Below are 17,247 nucleotides of genomic sequence, written 5' to 3'. Positions count from 1 at the left end.
ATACAGCGAAAATCGCATATAGTCAAAATTACATTGAGTGTAATGGCGGGCGGAGTCGCCCGCGCTACAGGTACAGTATTAAAATTGTTATTTTTCTCTTTTTTTTTTTGCTGACCGTGTAAAGCTGAAATCGCACATGTTAAATGTGCATAAGATGCGACAGACCTGTATAGTAAAAGAGCTATCAGGAATTCTATTATAATCCAAGGTTTTTGGAAGAAAAAATCCTTTGTGCTGAAATGTTTTAAGGCTTCAAAGTAATGTCTGTCTTACTGTTTAAGTCTGAAAATAAAACACACTTTGAGTTCAGATGCACAAAAATAACTGCTTATGTCCCCCCTCAAACCAAAACAACTGTGCTCTTATAACTCAGAGGTACATGTTTTCAATATGTTGTTTTGATTTAGTCTTCAGTAACAGGAATAGTTATAGGATGCAAGTGTGACTGAGCCACTGGGTTTCTCTGACCCTTGTGTAATTAAGTTAGACATCCTCACAGCAGGGGCAACATCCTAAGACACTCTGCTTCAAGAAAGGAGATTTTAAAGAAGGGGAGGATGTTAGAAACAGCCTGAAGGAAAAAAGTTAAAAGATTAAAAGCCACAGAATCAGCATTAGTCTTAGTCATTATAGTCTATAGACCAGTGGTCGGCAACGTTCGGTACGCGACTCACCAGGGTAAGCACCCTGGTGGGCCGAGCCAGTTTTATTTACCTGCTGACGTGGCAGGTTTGGCCGATCATGGCCCCCACTGGCCGTGGTTCACTGTCCCAGGCCAATGGGGGCGGCGAGAAGGGGTGCGGGCGAGCGATGTGCTGGCTGCAGCTTCTCGCCGCCCCCATTGGCCCGGGACGGCGAACCGCAGACAGTGGGGGCCGTGAGCGGCCGAAGCTGCTGTGTCAGCAGGTAAATAAAACTGGCCCGGCCTGCCAGGGTGCTTACCCTGGCGAGCTACGTGCCAAACGTTGCCGACCCCTGCTATAGACTATAGTCATTATAGGCTCAGAAGAAAACCATAGGTGAGAAGGTAAAATGGTATCGTTAAATGGCAAGGTACAAGAATTTACTCAGACAAAAACCAAAAACAAACAAACAAACAAAAAAAACACCCCACCACAGTGATGCAGCCCAGCCCAAGTGAGTCTAGCAGGAGCATAAGTATTAGTAAGTATGATGTGGAAAATATAGAGGGCCCAATCCTGCAGTCCCTACTAACACAAAACTTCTATCTAATTTTGAATGCAGGGTTGGATCCTAAGAAGGTTAGGTGGATATTTGAAGAACAAATTGCTAAAGATATAAACAAATGGATAAGAAATCTTTAAATACAGGTATGTCGGTAATTTTGGGCAAGTCAATGGGACAACTACAGTGCTAAGCGGACAATCAAAGAGGATGAACAACCAAATTTTGCCACTTTTATCGATGTATAGAGAGAAAGTTACCAAAAATAGAGATGATGGAACAATCTGAGAAATTAAATAGACTGCCATTGTACTTTGTGTTCTGTGGGGCCTCAAACACTTTCTACTTTAAAAATTAAATATTCTTCAATTGTAATTAATCACCAGTAGGGTGACCAGATAGCAAGTGTGAAAAATCAGGATGGGATGGGAGGTAATAGGCACCTATTTAAGACAAAGCCCGGAATATCGGGACTATCCCTATAAAATCCGGGACATCTGGTCACCCTCATCACCAGTACTCCAAAGGAGATCTGAAAGTAGTGAAGAATGGAGCAGCTGCACTACTAAAAAAAACTTGTAGTCTGCCATTGTAATACAATATATTGTATATCATTTCAACATCTATGGGCCAAATCCTGCTTCACCTGAGTAAGGGAGGTAGAATCTGGACTTTCATATATAATAGATCATTAAAACATCTACAGCAAAGGTTGGATGCTGGCAATAATACTTAGCATTAAGGTAGCATTTTATATACTGTATTCGAAGCACATAAGAATGGCCACACTCAGTCAGACCAATGGTCCCTCTAGCTCAGTATCCTGTCAGTGGTCGGTGCCAGATGCTTCAGAGGGAATGAACAGAAGAGGGCAATTTATGGAGTGATCCATCTCCTGTCATCTAATTCAAGCTTCTGGCAGTCAGAAGTTTACGGACACCCAGAGCATGGTGTGGTATCCCAGACCATTTTGGCTAATAGCCACTGATGGACCTATCCTCCGTGAATTCATCTAATTCTTTTTTTGAACACAGTTATACTTTTGGCCTTCACAACATCCCCTGCCAACAAGCTCCACAGGTTGACTGTGTGAAGAAGTACGTCCTTGTATTTGTTTTAAACCTGCTGCCTAATCATTTCATTGAGTGATTACTGGTTCTTCTACTATGTGAAGGGGTAAATAACACTTCCCTTTTCACTTTAACCAGACTATTCATGAATTTGTAAACATCTCTCATACTACCCCTCAGTCATCTGTTTTCTAAGCTGACCAGTCAAAGCCTTTTTAATCTTTCCTCATATGGAAGCTGTTCTATATCCCTAATAATTTCTGTTGCCCTTCTCTGTAGCTTTTCTAATCTAATCTATTTTTTTTAAGATGGGGCTTCCAGAACTGCACACAATATTCAAGGTGTGGGCTTACCATGAATTTAGATAGTGGCGTTATAATATTTTCTGTCTTACTATCTATCTCCTTTCTAATGGTTCCTAACATTCGGTTAACTCTCTGAACTGCTGCTGTACATTGAGCAGATGTTTTCAGAGAACTATCCAGGGTGACTCTAAGCACAGTACAGACATTAACAAATGTCATTAGGGATTCTGAAAGTGAAAGACAATTTGGGTGAAAGTGATCATGAAATGATGGATTTCATGATTCTAAGGAAAGGAAGGAGTAAGAGCAGCGGACTAAGGACAACAGATTTTAAAAAAAGCAGACTTTAACAAACTCAGAGAACTGGTAGATAAGGTCCCATTGGAAGAAAACATAGTACCTATCTTTAAAAAGGGGAACAAAGAGGACCCAGGAAAATATAGACCAGTAAGCCTAACTGTGATACCTGGAAAGATATCTGAACAAACTGTTAAACAATCAATTTGTAAGTACCTGGAGGATAATAGGATAATGAGCAATAGTCAGGTTGGTTTGGCTTGATTTGTTCTTGAGAAATCAATGCTATTTTCCATCTTTGACAGGGTTACTGGCTGAGTAGATGGGGGGAAGCAGTAGTTGTGATATGTCTTGATTATAGTTAGGTTATAACTTGATATACACAATGCACATTGCATTCTCATAAGCAAACTAGGATGCATACACAACTGGTTGAAAGACCATACTCTAAGAGTCATTATCAATGGTTCACTGTGAAACTGGGAGGGCATATTTACTGGGGCCCCACAGGAGTCAGTCCTGGGTTCAGTACTTTTCAAGATTTTCATAAATGACTTGGATAATGGAGTGAAGAGTATGCTTATAAAAATTGCAGATGACACCAAACTGGCCAACTGGGAGGGTTTGTAATAACTTTGGAGGACAGAATTAGAATTCAAACTTGCTTAATAAATTGGAGAACTGGTCTAATTCAACAAGTTGAAATTCAATAAAGACAAATGAAAAGTAGTTCATTTAGGAAGGAAAACTCAAATTCACAACTACAAAATGGGGAATAACTGGCTCAGTAGTAGCATTGCTGAAAAGGATCTGGAGGTTATGGTGGATCACAAAGTGAATATGAGTCAATAATTAGATGCAGTTGCAAAAAAGGCTAACAAAAGAATATAAGAACGGCCATATTGGATCAGAGCAAAGGTCCATCTAGTCTAGTATCCTGTCTTCCAACAGTGGCCAATGCCAGGTACCCCAGAAGGAATGAACAGAACAGGTAATCATCAAGCAATCCATCCCCTGTCACCTATTCCCAACTTCTGGCAAACAGAGGTTAGGGACACCATTTCTGCCCATCCTGGCTAATAGCCATTGATGGACCTATCCTCCATGAACTTATCTAGTTCTTTTTTGAACCCTGTTATAGTCTTGGCCTTCACAAAATCCTCTGGCAAAGACTGATTGTGAGTTGTGTGAAAAAATACTTCCTTTTGTTTGTTTTAAACCTGCTGCCTATTAATTTCATTTGGTGACCTCTAGTTCTTGTGTTATGAGGAGTAAATAACACTCCCTTATTTATTTTCTCCACACCTGTCATGATTTTATAGACCTCAATCATATCCCCCCTTAGTCATCTCTTTTCCAAGCTGAAAAGTCCCAGTCTTATTAATTGCTCCTCATACAGAAGCTGTTCCATGCCCCTAATAATTTTTGTTGCCCTTTTATGAACCTTCTTCAATTCCAATAGATCTTTTTTGAGATGGGGAGACCACATCTGCATACAGTATTCAGGATGTGGGCATATCATGGATTTATATAGAGGCGATATGATTTTTCTGTCTTATTATCTATCCCTTTCTTAATGATTCACAACATTCTGTTCGCTTTTTTGACTGCCATTGCACATGGAGTTAATGTTTTCAGAGAATTATCCACAATGATTCCAAGATCTCTTTCTTGAGTGGTAACAGCTAATTTAGACTCCATCATTTTATATGTATAGTTGGGATTATGCTTTCCAATGTGCATTACTTTGCATTTATCAACATTGAATTTCATCTGCCATTTTGTTGCCCCGTCACCCAATTTTGAGAGATCTTTTTGTAGTTCTTCGCAGTTTGCCTGGGACTTAACTATCTTGAGTCATTTTGTATCACCTGCAAACTTTGCCACCTCACTGTTTACCCCCTTTTCCAGATGATTTATGAATATGTTGAATAGGAGGTTCCAAAACCTCCTCTAATGACACCTCAATCTGGGACAGTTCCTCAGATTTGTCACCTAAAAAGAATGGCTCAGGTTTGGGAATCTCCCTCGCATCCTCAGATGCGAAGAATTCATTTAGTTTCTCCGCAATGGCCTTATCGTCCTTGAGTGCTCCTTTAGCACCTCGATGGTCCAGTGGCCCCACTGGTTGCTTAGCAGGCTTCCTGCTTCTGATGTACTTAATTTTTTTTTGCTATTACTTTTTGAGTCTTTGACTAGCTGTTCTTCAAATTCTTTTTTGGTCTTCCTAATTATATTTTTACACTTCATTTGCCAGAGTTTATGTTCCTTTATATTTTCCTCACTAGGATTTAACTTCCACTTTTTAAAGGATGCCTTTTTGCCTCTCACTGCTTCTTTTACTTTGTGCCTCTCACTGCTTATCATTCTGGGACGTATTAACAGGAATGGTGCATGTAAGACATGGGAGCTAATTGTCCTTCTCTACTCAGCACTGGTGAGGCCTCACATGGAGTATTATGTCTAGTTCTAGGTGCCACACTTTGGGACATATGTGGACAAATTGGAGAGAGTCCAGAGGAAAGCAACAAAAATGAGAAAAGGTTTAGAAATCCTGACCTATGAGGAAAGGTTAAAAAAACTGGGCATGTTTAGTCTTGAGAAAAGAAGACTGAGGGGGGAACCTCATAAGTCTTTAAAGATGTTAAGGGCTGTTATAACAAGGATGGTGATCAATTGTTCTCTATGTCCACTCAAGGTAGGACAAGAAGCAATGGGCTTAATCTGCAGCAAGGGAGATTTAGATTAGATATTAGGAAAAACTTTCTAACTATGATGACAGTTAAGCTGTGGAACAGGCTTCCAAAGGAGGTCATGGATTCCCCATAATTGGAGGTTTTTAAAAACAGGTTGGACAAACACCTGTCGGTGATGGTCTAGGTTGACTTGGTCCTGCCACCTGATCAAGGTCCCTTCAAGACCTACATTTCTGTGATTCTATGAAATCACTCCTCACAACATCCCTGTAAGACTGGTGGATAGGTGTTGTTATTCCCATTTTACTGAAGTTTAAGAAACTTGCCTTGGATCATAGAGAGACTAAGTGACAGAGCCAGGATTAGAATTCAAGCCCTCCTGACTCCCTGTCCTGTGTTCATTTCTCCAGCCCTCACAGAGGTCCAGGGCTGTCCCCACCAGAAAGTTCTAATAGCAATCCCAGCAATTATGTTCCAGTGAGCTTTACTTTAGTACTAGGGAAATACTAGAGAAAATTGATACTAATAGAATTACCTTCTGTGTGAAGGTAGCCTAACTGTATGATAGAAACATTATCCACTATTTTGTTAAAGAAGAGTAGAAAGATATTATTTAGTTAACTTTTTTTAAAAAGTTCTCTTATAAGGTGCTTTTAAGAAAATTTGGTAACTGGGTTAGAGATGAATCTTGTTGTGATACTACACGCCATATTCTTCATAGAAATATTGTTATATGAATATGGCATAACTAAGATGTTTTATGCAAGATCGGTCATGTAAGGTATCATTGGAAAGGTTATGTTTTACTGAATATGATTATCATATTCATATACATGTATCACATCTATATCTGAAGTTAGGAATATTGACTATGTAACAATTACAACTGTGGTTACACCTGGGAAACGCCCACCAGACAGTATGCAATCGGCCTGGATGAGCCATTAGGAAAGACGCTGGATCTTTGAAGATGTTGATCTCTCATTTTCCTGGAGTTCCTTCCTGTGGACATTATAAATAAACCTTGTCTGATAGTGGCTTTAACACTGCAAGGCCATGTGATAATGTGTATGGAGTACCACCTTGGATACTGCTGGTATTTTTCCACTGGAAACAAAGGATTCCCGCCTTATGTAAATCCTATTTAAGGCTGGGTAGTGAGTCAATCAGGGCTCTTCTCCAATGCTTCCCTGCCTAAGAAGGAAGACTGCTGAAAGCAACTGAAGAGACAAAAGGAACTAAGCTGGGGAAAGGCAAGGGCTGAGATGGGGTATAGCCTGTGAAGAGAAATAACTGGACCTCTGAGCTGCAGAAACTCTGCAACTTGCCTAAAACAACATTTAAGGTGAGAAATTACTATTTGTAGCCTGTTTCTTTAGTGTATTAAGCTTCGTTTGTGTGTTTTGTTTTATTTGCTCTGTAATCTGCTTTGTTCTGTTTGCTATGCCTTATAATCACTTAAAATTTACCTTTTGTAGTTAAAAAAACTTATTTCTTGTTTATATCAAAACCCAGTTTGTGCAATTCATAACTGGGGGGCAAAGAGCTGTGCATATCTCACTCCACATTGAGGGAGGGGACGATTTTTATGAGCTAACACTATGTAGATCTCTATACAGCACAAAACAATATAATTTTGGGTCTACACTCCAGAGGGTGTGTGCACAGGAAAGCTGGGCATTCCCCTAGCTGAGCCCTCCCACAGAGAGCTAATCGCAGACTCTATGTGAGTCTACAGCTGGGTGTGTCCCTGTCTGTGTGTGTGCTGGAAAGGGACTTTAGAGTCTATCACAGCAGCACAGAGTAACGGAAACCCAGGCTGGTAGGACAGGTGAGCTCAGTGGGACCCCAGCACATCCGTTGGCATCCCGAAAAGGGGGTCCAACCCATCACACTTGTCATGGGTTAAAACTGATTAAGACAAAGAAAGCAAAGAATAGGAGTAAATGACGTGGAAAAATGTTAATAGTGGGGTGGTGCACCTCTGTGCAGGACTACAATAGCACTTCTAAAATACCTGTTGATATCCACTCAGTGCATGCAGCTAAATGGAGCAGGAGTATGGGTATAGAAAATGCAATGTATTCCGTAGGAGAGAGGAACCAGGGGCTGTTGTGGGTAGCTGCTGCTAGGGAATGGAGGGTAGCAGAGTTTCTCTCTCTCTCTCTCTCCACTCCAGGACCTCGTAGAGGAACTTGCCCCTCTGTGTCCAGCTCCTCCCATGCTTACATTTAAACATGAAGGGCTGTTACTGAAAACTCAGAGCAGAGAGAACATTGAACAGCTGCCAGAGACAGCTGACCCACCCTCAACCCTTCGGTAACTGGAGTATAGGTGAGGGGATAGTGGGGCAGAGGGAAAGGAAGCCCCTCAGGAGAGAAAGAGATAGGGAGAAAAGGAGGAGACAGAAGTGGAAGAGTAATGAGGAGGTACATTCAAGGACAGAGTGAAAGAGAAAGGGGAACTTCAGGGGTGAGTGGAGAAAAGGCTGTTAGCCCTTATGAAGGTAGATTACGTGGTATGTATGTTATTTAGGCAACAATGTTCAGGGTGATTGCTCATCTTTTGTGACAGGTACTTCAAGAACACAAGCTTGCCAGGAGAGAGCAATACTAGAACGAGGGCCAGCCGGAGGATATTGCCAATAGAAAGAACATTTTCTAGTGAAGTCAGATAAAATGTTTCTTTTACTTGCCTAAGCCCGCCAACATGAAAGGAAAGTTGTTGTGCAGAAGTTTCCAGGAATGTTTCCCCAGCTTTACATAGATCTGTCTGAGGTAGAAATGCTGAGGCACAGTACTCCAGTCAGTATACACCTGTACATTTTGGGCAAGGTTAAAGTGGAGTGAGAAATCTGTTCTATTTGGGGTCTTGTACTGCACCTATCACAGCAGTGTCTAAGCACTGTGGTGTGTGATAGACCCAGACCAGTTGGGAACAGCAGAGTAGCAGAAGGGAGATATAGTGGCCACTGGATAAGTAGTTTTCTGTTCTCAGGGGCTGCTCCAGGCTAATAGATCACCTGACTCCAATTAACCTGCTAAGAGTCAGGTGAGGCAGTTAAGCACCTGACTCTAATTAAGGCCCCTCTGATGCTATAAAAGGGCTCACTCCAGTCAAGCCAGGGAGAGCCAGAGGAGAGGAAGTGCGTGTGAGGAACTGGGAGCAAGAGGTGTGCAAGAAGCTGAGAGAGAGTAGGTGTACTGCTGGAGGACTTAGAAGTAGAAGCGTTATCAGACATCAGGAGGAAGATCCAGTGGTGAGGACAAAGAATGTGTTGAGAGGAGGCCATGCGGAAGTAGCTCAGGTAGGTGTCATGCAACTGTACCAGGAGACACTCTAAACAGCTGCAGTCCACAGGGCCCTGGGCTGGAACCCGGAGTAGAGGGCAGGCCCGGGTTCCCCCCATACCTCCCAACTCCTGATCAAACACAGGAGGACTTGACCTGGACTATAGCTTCTACCAGAGGGGAAGGTTTCTGGATGGTTTCCTGACTCACAGGGTGAATCTGTGAAGCGAGCAAATCCGCCAATAAGCGCAGGACGCACCAAGGTAGAGGAGGAACTTTGTCACAGGTGTCATTAGCCAGCAATCTTTCAGCAAGTGGGAAATGTGTATGTTCTGAGAGGTAAGGAGCAGGGGAGTAGAGGTACCACCCTCGCTTTTCTATCAGGAAGTCTCCCCTCAAGGGAGTCTATCAGCAGACACTGGTCATATACATTATTTCTGTGGTCTTGTATCTAACAGTTATTTCCTAAAAGGCACCAGCGAGAGCATCTTCCCTTCACGTGCCACCTTGTCACCCTACATCTTAGGGTGCCCGACTTTAGCACATTTCTTCAGATATTGCCAGTGCTGCCGTTTGATTTTTCTCTCTCCCACAATCATGCCACTAACTGGTGCCTTGTTTTATTGATGTGAGGTTGCCTTCAACTGTTACCCCTTTTCTACCCCTACAGGAGACATGCTATGGAATAATGATACCAGATAAACACCACAAATGATAACCAAGCATGCAAGCCAATATTTTTACAGTTGATACATGTTGTACCTGGATAGTTCTGCTATCTCACAGATACCATATGGGATGAAGATTGCAAGAGGTGATGAGAGTAAATCTGTATTAGTTTGAGGAGGCGGCACAATAGTGAATAGAAAGATCACACCTTGTTGACCATCCTGTTTTCCACTTTTAGTTATGATTCACTTGAAAGCCCAAAGTCATTTTAGCTTGGTCCATCATTTATCTAAAAGATAAGTCTGTTAATGATTAGACTAACCATTTAGTTTCATAGGCATTTTTGTTGTGAGCAATCACAGTTGCTATGATTTATAGTAAGACTGCTGGCTAAAAAAGGTCCAAAACAAAGTACCAAGAACTGTATATTTCATGGTGTCTAAAGTATTCTTATTATCCATTGAGTCCCCCAAAGTATTCAAAATAATTCACATTCTTCTTAGTGTGAAGACATGGGCTAAGCACCTTTACCAAATATTATTTTTTTTGCCAAAATATATTTTGCAAAGTACAAAAGTTAGAAGCAGCAGAACAATAGGGATTAGAGAAAGGTGTACAATATTTCAGATCAGGTACCTACAAAGAAGGGAAAGAAGCATGAACATTTGTATGTATCTCTGTCTACTTTTAATTTTACTTTAGAAGCTCTGATTTGCTACTGAGTATTTGACTGAAGAGTACACAGCTGTATTGGATGAGAAAGATAGCGTGGTGTGAGATACTTTTACACTCAAGCTCTTTTAGGAAGTGGTGTTTTCAGAGTGCCTGCTCTGTAAGTGGTACACGTAAATGGAAATAGAACAGGAGTACTTGTGGCACCTTAGAGACTAACAAATTTATTAGAGCATAAGCTTTCGTGGACTACAGCCCACTTCTTCGGATGCATATAGAGTGAAACATATATTGAGGAGAGTCTCTAAGGTGCCACAAGTACTCCTGTTCTTTTTGCGGATAAAGACTAACACGGCTGCTACTCTGAAACCCGTAAATGGAAAGGATATTGGGGGAGGTAAATCTGTTGTCATTTAAACTGAAAGAAAATGTGTCTAACAAAAGCTTGCCCTTGCTCTACACCTTGTAGAGTGTGGATGTATGTTAAAGTCATAAGCGGGAACAGGAGATTAAAATTATGTTTAGTAACTTTGTTTAGTAACTTTGCTATATGCCTGCAGCTTCTACTGTGTTCAATAGGAGTTGTACATATGAAACCAAGGACAGGAATTGATCCTTTATGAAGTTCACTGGGGAAGAGAAGGAGATGGAATTGTTAGGCACATAGCAGTGTGCCTAAAATTCAGAAAGCACTATAGGTTTTACATAACAGCTCAGATGCTGTAAAATGTGAGGAATTATAATCAAGAGAGCAGTTACTTATTCTCCTGGTACTGCTTGGCATCTCGTTGGGGTCATACTGGGAGGTGGTTGCAGTCTGACCACTGCAGGAGAATACTGATCATGATAGAGAGCTTTGTGCTGGCAAGGAGTTTGGCTGCTTTTTTTCCACGTGTGAAAAAGATGTTCCAGAAATGTCCTGAAGAAAATGGAAGGTTAGTTAGTACTTGAATGCATGACTGTGAATGTTTGGTCTAGTATCCATACATGAGGCTCTCCTTTCTCACTAGTGAGAGTTGTTTAATTGGTGTTCTGTGACTGGAGCTTGTAATTTATATCATGTTTTTGAAACAATGACATTCCCATATTTGTGTAGTTAATGTGACCGATGGTACAGAAGCACAGGGGATTACCAGAGAAATTGGTAATACTGAAATAAGAGATTTGATTCTTAAATATTTATTCCATTACAAAATATGGTACTTAAAATGATTACAGTACAGAAAACTTATGCAGTGGGCCCAAATAAATGCAGTGCTTTCCCACCATCTGAAATGAAATTGTCAAGAATTTAAAGTATCGTTCTACTCTGAATATTAATATTTTCTGAACACTTTCTGCTCCAGAGAACAGCTCCCTTTATGTATTCACAATATCCGCTTAATTTACTGAGTAAAATAAATATTTCCTACCTCTTACACTTGATAGCTCTGAAGATCCCATACAGCACCAGGAGACTGAAATGGAATCGATTCTGTCTCATGCATTATCAGCAGAATTGTTAATTAAATTCAGATTAAGGAGACTCTAGTGGTGTTAATCCATGAGCCAGAAAAAAAAAATCCATTTGACTTTGAGATCCCTGGCTGAGTTTGGATGGCTGGTAGCCTTCAAAACTAGCTTTTAACTGAACAGATTTTATCTGGAAGTTATTGAGAGGCAATAAATATGTAACACCATGATGCCAATTTCAGTCAGTTCTCATAGTAGATCAGCACTTTAAAAGAATAGATTATCTAGCCCAAGAAGAGTTTCATACGTCAGTTACACTGTAGACTTCAAGGGGGGAAAAATCACCTTTATGTCTGCAAATACAGTACAATATTTCAATGGTGTAATTAAAGTGTAAATGGGACTCTACTTCCACAATCTGTCTCTCTGCGTCTTTCTTTTACACACTTACAATAGTGGCAAAAAGGAAGCTACCAGGCAGACATTATTAGTCCGCAGATAAAAATGTAGAAATTTAACTTTTTTGTCTTACATTGGGAGATTAATTAACAATATCTAGAGTGGTGATGTAACCTGACAAGACAGCATGCTCCTCCTTTCTGCAATGTTGTGGTACTATCACCTCTGCCTGTCATTATTGCCATAGAAACAGATAGCTTCCCATTACCATGGGTTGGTATGGCATGTGCAAATTGCAAAGCGCTGTTGCCAGGCTAGAAGATAGGACATGTCACCCCCCTCAGAACAACGGGCCCAATTCTCCTTTCCCCTTCTCTGATGTACATCAGGAATTAACTCAATTTCAGTCAACAAAATGCACAAGTGTAACTAAGAGAATTGTGCCCACCATTTTCAAATCTCAAGATGAACACTGTTCCCCCTACAACAAGCAGTAAAGGGGCAGATTAGCTTCCCTCTCTTAGCAATACTCTTAGCAAGTACATCAGGAAGTACTCAAGGGACGTATTCCTGACTTAACATTGCTGTGAGAATGTGGTTCAGGGTTTGTAGAGATGAAAAATACACAACAAATGCTCAGTTCCAGCTGGAGAATTATACCAGTAAAAGATTGTTTTAAAAGATTATGATGGCAGTAAAACAAAAAGGATCACCCTAATCAAGAGTGTGAAAGGTTTGTCTAATCATAAAACACTGCTGCCAGAGCACTTTAACATCACCACATTAATTACCTGCTTTAGGCCATATTCAGCCCTTTTTATTCAGGCAGATCCTATTGACTTTAATTCTAATCTACTGTAGTGTTCTTGTGTTCATTCAGCTATGCTAAAGGGAGTGGTGATTTCCCATCAAGAATATACAGAACGAAACCTCTCCAAATTCAGTACTTCCAGCAATTACAAGTGACAGGTTCACCGAGTTTATTTACTGAACTTTCCCATGTTATGGCAGTTCGTTATTAAAATACAATATTGTTACACTCCACTACCTGTGGAAATTCAAAATGAATTGCAAACTGTTTGGAATGAATGGCAGGATTCAAACCACATTAATTCTCTATTAATTTCAGAAGAGTTGCACAGGTGTAACAAAGAGCATAATTTGACTCTGCAAGTTGATTACTTGTAAATACTGTGAACCAATTGGTGATTTATCCAGTTGCTTTGCTGGCACCAATGGGTTTGCTCAGATCTTGAGATATTCCAGGATGCATGTCTCTGTAACTAACATATCATAGATTTTTACAAGCATTATACCTCATACATTTAAGGTCTGCAGTCACTTAAATATTAAATGTTAAAATATGGAACCTCCTGTTGCTGTATTTTTCTTCACATGTTCAGAAAAAATGGAATGAAATTTGGTTATGCACGGAGAAAGTTACAGACTCTAGACCAAACCAATATCTGATATTAGATAGCGAAAGCTGCATTTCCAACCCTTTAGAATGTTCACTCTGGATTTGTAATAAAAGTAAATAGAAGAGATTGCACCATTGTCATCTCTGGTGCCTTTAATGGAGTTACACCAGGACTCCATATGGTCTGTTATGAATAGCCTGAATAATCTCCCGAGTCAGAGGGGTCACTGCTCTAAGTTCCATCACTTTTGTTAAGTGGCATCTTTACTCTGTCTTGGAAGTGTTGACAAGACATTAGAGAGCATCCGTATGACACGGCTGTGAGTTTGCAAGCTGGACCTATCTAGCTATCTGCAAAATAAAGATAAGTATGTAGCATGGTTTCAGTAAATTGGCCTTAATGCAACTGTACTATCTTCATGCTAGGGTCTGCTTGTAGATGATTGCATTTTGGCAAGGGAAAAGGGATTCCACTTCCAGCTTTATATAAACAAAGTATAAATTTATCATAAAACTATGTAACAGATCGGAAACCATGGATACATTTTTTCATTAGGCACCTGGACATTTTATTTTTTCAATGAAAATAAGAGTAAATTAAAATTATCTGAACCAATACTCCCCTGATGAAAATGAAACAAAAACACCTTCCAAGGGAAAATGCAATGCCCAACAAATACGAATTAACTCCCTCAGATATGCTGTAAACTTTTCCCTGCCATTCTGACCTATCAATTAACTTTAAAAGCAACTGAACCAAGACACAATGTAGAATAGTTTAGTGCTCTCATAAAGCAAATGCAAAAAGCCTGAAACCTTTCACTGATGTCCATAAAGCAACCCCCGCAGTGCTTGAGTGGCAGATGAGCACAAAACCAACTTACCTGGCCCTGGTGTGGGGAGACGAAGGAAAACCACAAGGGCTGTTACTACCTGAAGTACTGGCAGACTTAGACTTACTGTGCCCTCCTCGGTGCTGCTAAAGTACACGCGCCCCACGCGCCCTCCTGCCGCCCTCAGTACAGTCTATGCATGAAGCCCCTGCTGAAAAAACTTACAAGGCAGCAGGAACTTGCAGGCTGGTGCGCGCCCCGCGTGGTGAGCTGGCGGTGCAATGGCAAAGTCGGGAGGTCCCGCCCGGGCTCTCTGCGCGCTGCCTGGGGCGAGCAGCTCAGCCCTGGGCGAGCCAGGCTCCTCCGGATCTCCCCCCACCCCCGCCAGGAGCAGCCCGTCGCCGCCACCGCCGCCCGTCTGTCCCCTGGCTAGCTGGCCGCGGCTGTCACGCGCTTGTATCCCTTTGCGGCTCGGACCCCCAAGATTTATAGCAAGAGGCGTTGCTGCACAGCCGGGTCCCTCTCGTCTCTCACTCCCCCGGTTCCTCTCCCTCCTGGGAGACCCCCTGTGACCTCTGTCCCTCCCACTTCCCCCCACGCATGAGTGGAGCCTAGAGACTCTCCCTAATTCATCACCCCCCTTCCTCTCCTCCGGTTGCTGCCGCTTGACCCCCCTCCCCTGCCGGGGTCAGTTTGCATCCAGAGTCGGGCACAGCTGCGTTGTCTGCCTCTTCAGACGGTGCTTGTCTTTCTACCTTTTAATTACACGCCTGGAGCAGGGAACTTTTCTTTCCTCCTCCAGAACTTGGCCCATTGGGAGGGGAATCCAGGGGACTGAACGAGCTGAAACTTTGCTCTGCAGCGTCTGGGCTGCTCTGTTTCCGAGATTCCCCTTTCGGTTGTTCAGCTGTTTGATCGCAACTTGCGTGCTTTGGAAGGGGAAGGCACACATGTAGTTGTGGTGAGCACTGAATAAAATAAAGGCGACCCTGTACAGAGGTTTCCTGCTCCCGAGCCATTAGTACAGAAGAGCTTAGTGGCGTATATTTCACACCCTACAACAGCGTCCAATAGACATGCTGCTCCGCAGCCCCAGGGAAAAAAGTTATTTTAAGGGGAGGAGGGGGGACAACTCCACCATAAATGCAGATCGGGCAGTTTGTGTGGGGCTAATACATGCATGATGAGTGGGGGGGGGGGGGGGTTCATTCTCTACGTGCATGCTGCAAGATGAGGCATATACATTTCCAGTTTGCATAGAGCTTCAAAAGCCCAGTTGTAGGTATCTCCAGAGCCATGTGGCAAAACATTAACAGTGATCTGAAAATTAATAATATACAATAAATCAGCCAAACTTTACTACTTGCAGCTGAATACCCAAACAAAGGTGAAAGAAGGGGACAGGGAAGCAGTCACTTTACATCAGGTAGGAAAATATGCCCTCTAAATGGGCACACACTGAAGGTCAGTGCCAGACAAGGAATTTTTATTTATCTTAAGTCTGATCTCAGTTAGCTTGAAATAGAGAAAGTTCACAAGCAGGCTTTCTAAGACCCTTATGATGTTGCTGGATCAGCACAGGATTTTTTAGATATGCTATTAGGAATGTGTTTAAGTGCCATCATCCACCGTTAAAAATATAGATCCTTCTGTGAAGGGTCATAGGTGCTGGTATGATGCCATACTGCAAAAAAGGCTGATCTCTAAATGTCTGATGCCCAGGGTAAATTGTGAAAGCCCCCTGAAGAGGATGACCTTGCTACACAGGATAGTAAAACTCACTGAGTGTTGGTGTATTTTCATGGTGTCCAGAAGTGGTTGGAACCATGGAAATACATTACTATGCCATACCACAAAAGAAAAAAAAGCAAATCAGGAGGAAAAATTCCAATTCTATACTAATTCTGACATTAGCTGGAATAACATATGTTCTCCAGCATCTGCATATGTATATTTGATAGGGATTTGTCTGGCTACAGGTTTTTTTAAACATCTGTTAGCTAAACCAGAGATTCAAATGAGAAATATAGAATTCAGAAGCATGACATGGACTTAAATTCTTTTAAGGAGTGTCTTATTGCTCTTAGCAATGAATGAAATACCTGGAGACACAAATATATCTGTGGACACAACGTTGTCCTAATATTGGTCGAGTTATGTAAAGAAAAGGTATCTTTCCACCAGAATAATACTGTGAAATTTCTAAAGGAGAGAAGCATCTCTGTGCATGAATAAAATGACTAATATCACACCACATTTAAAAGCTCCTTAGTTCTGTGATTAGCAATTTAGGCACAATTTTCCTTTATTTTAAAATCCCATGTGTTCAGTAACACACTAGAGTGCTTATCCAAAGTGCATTCTGAGGTTGCAATAATTGTGGAAGGTGTTATATGTCAGCAAAATGGGAGGCATGTCACACAAGCTTTTTTTTTTTGACAATGATAGAGTAATTTGACTTTGCCATGTTTTAAACTAGCAGTGTTGTAGCAAGCCCACATGACTTTGCACAGTCCAAAAGCCACGTGTCCCAGACAGTGCAAATCTGGCTGAGATTGCCTGCCCCTCAAAGAAACGTAGGGCTGGAAGGGCCCATGAGAAGTCATCAAGTCCAGCCCTGTACTGAGGGAGGAACAAGTAAACCTAGATTGTTACCAACAGGCAGGGCTGCCCAGAGGATTCAGGGGGCCTGGGGCAAAGCAATTTCAGGGGCCCCATCCATAAAAAAAAGTTGCAATACTATAGAACAGGGGTCGGCAACATCTGGCACATGGCTCGCCAGGGTAAGCACCCTGGTGGGCCGGGCCAGTTTATTTACCTGCTGATGCGGCAGGTTCGGCCGATCGCGGCCCCGACTCACCGCGGTTCACTGTCCCTGGCCAATGGGGGCAGTGAGAAGCGGCACGGGCGAGGGATGTGCTGGCCGCGCTTCCTGCCGCCCCCATTGGCCTGGGACGGC

At 42.0% G+C, this 17,247-nt stretch overlaps 1 protein-coding gene across 3 annotated transcripts in view; it reads right to left on the bottom strand.

The window, feature by feature from the left end:
- AGTR1 (angiotensin II receptor type 1) overlaps positions 1-15,266 on the bottom strand; it is a 50,816-nt gene extending 35,550 nt beyond the window's left edge. The window contains exon 1 of one of the 3 annotated variants that reach the window (XM_034781763.1): positions 15,044-15,266. The gene's annotated coding sequence lies outside the window, so the exon portion shown is untranslated. The other 2 variants (XM_034781762.1, XM_034781764.1) reach the window with 2 other exon arrangements.
- Between the last annotated feature and the right edge of the window lie 1,981 nt (positions 15,267-17,247).

Source organism: Trachemys scripta, chromosome 9 (genome assembly GCF_013100865.1).
Source record: "Trachemys scripta elegans isolate TJP31775 chromosome 9, CAS_Tse_1.0, whole genome shotgun sequence".
Lineage (NCBI taxonomy): Eukaryota > Metazoa > Chordata > Testudines > Emydidae > Trachemys > Trachemys scripta.
The sequence above is the reverse complement of the archived record's forward strand: the minus strand, read 5'-3'. Positions and strand labels throughout refer to the sequence as shown.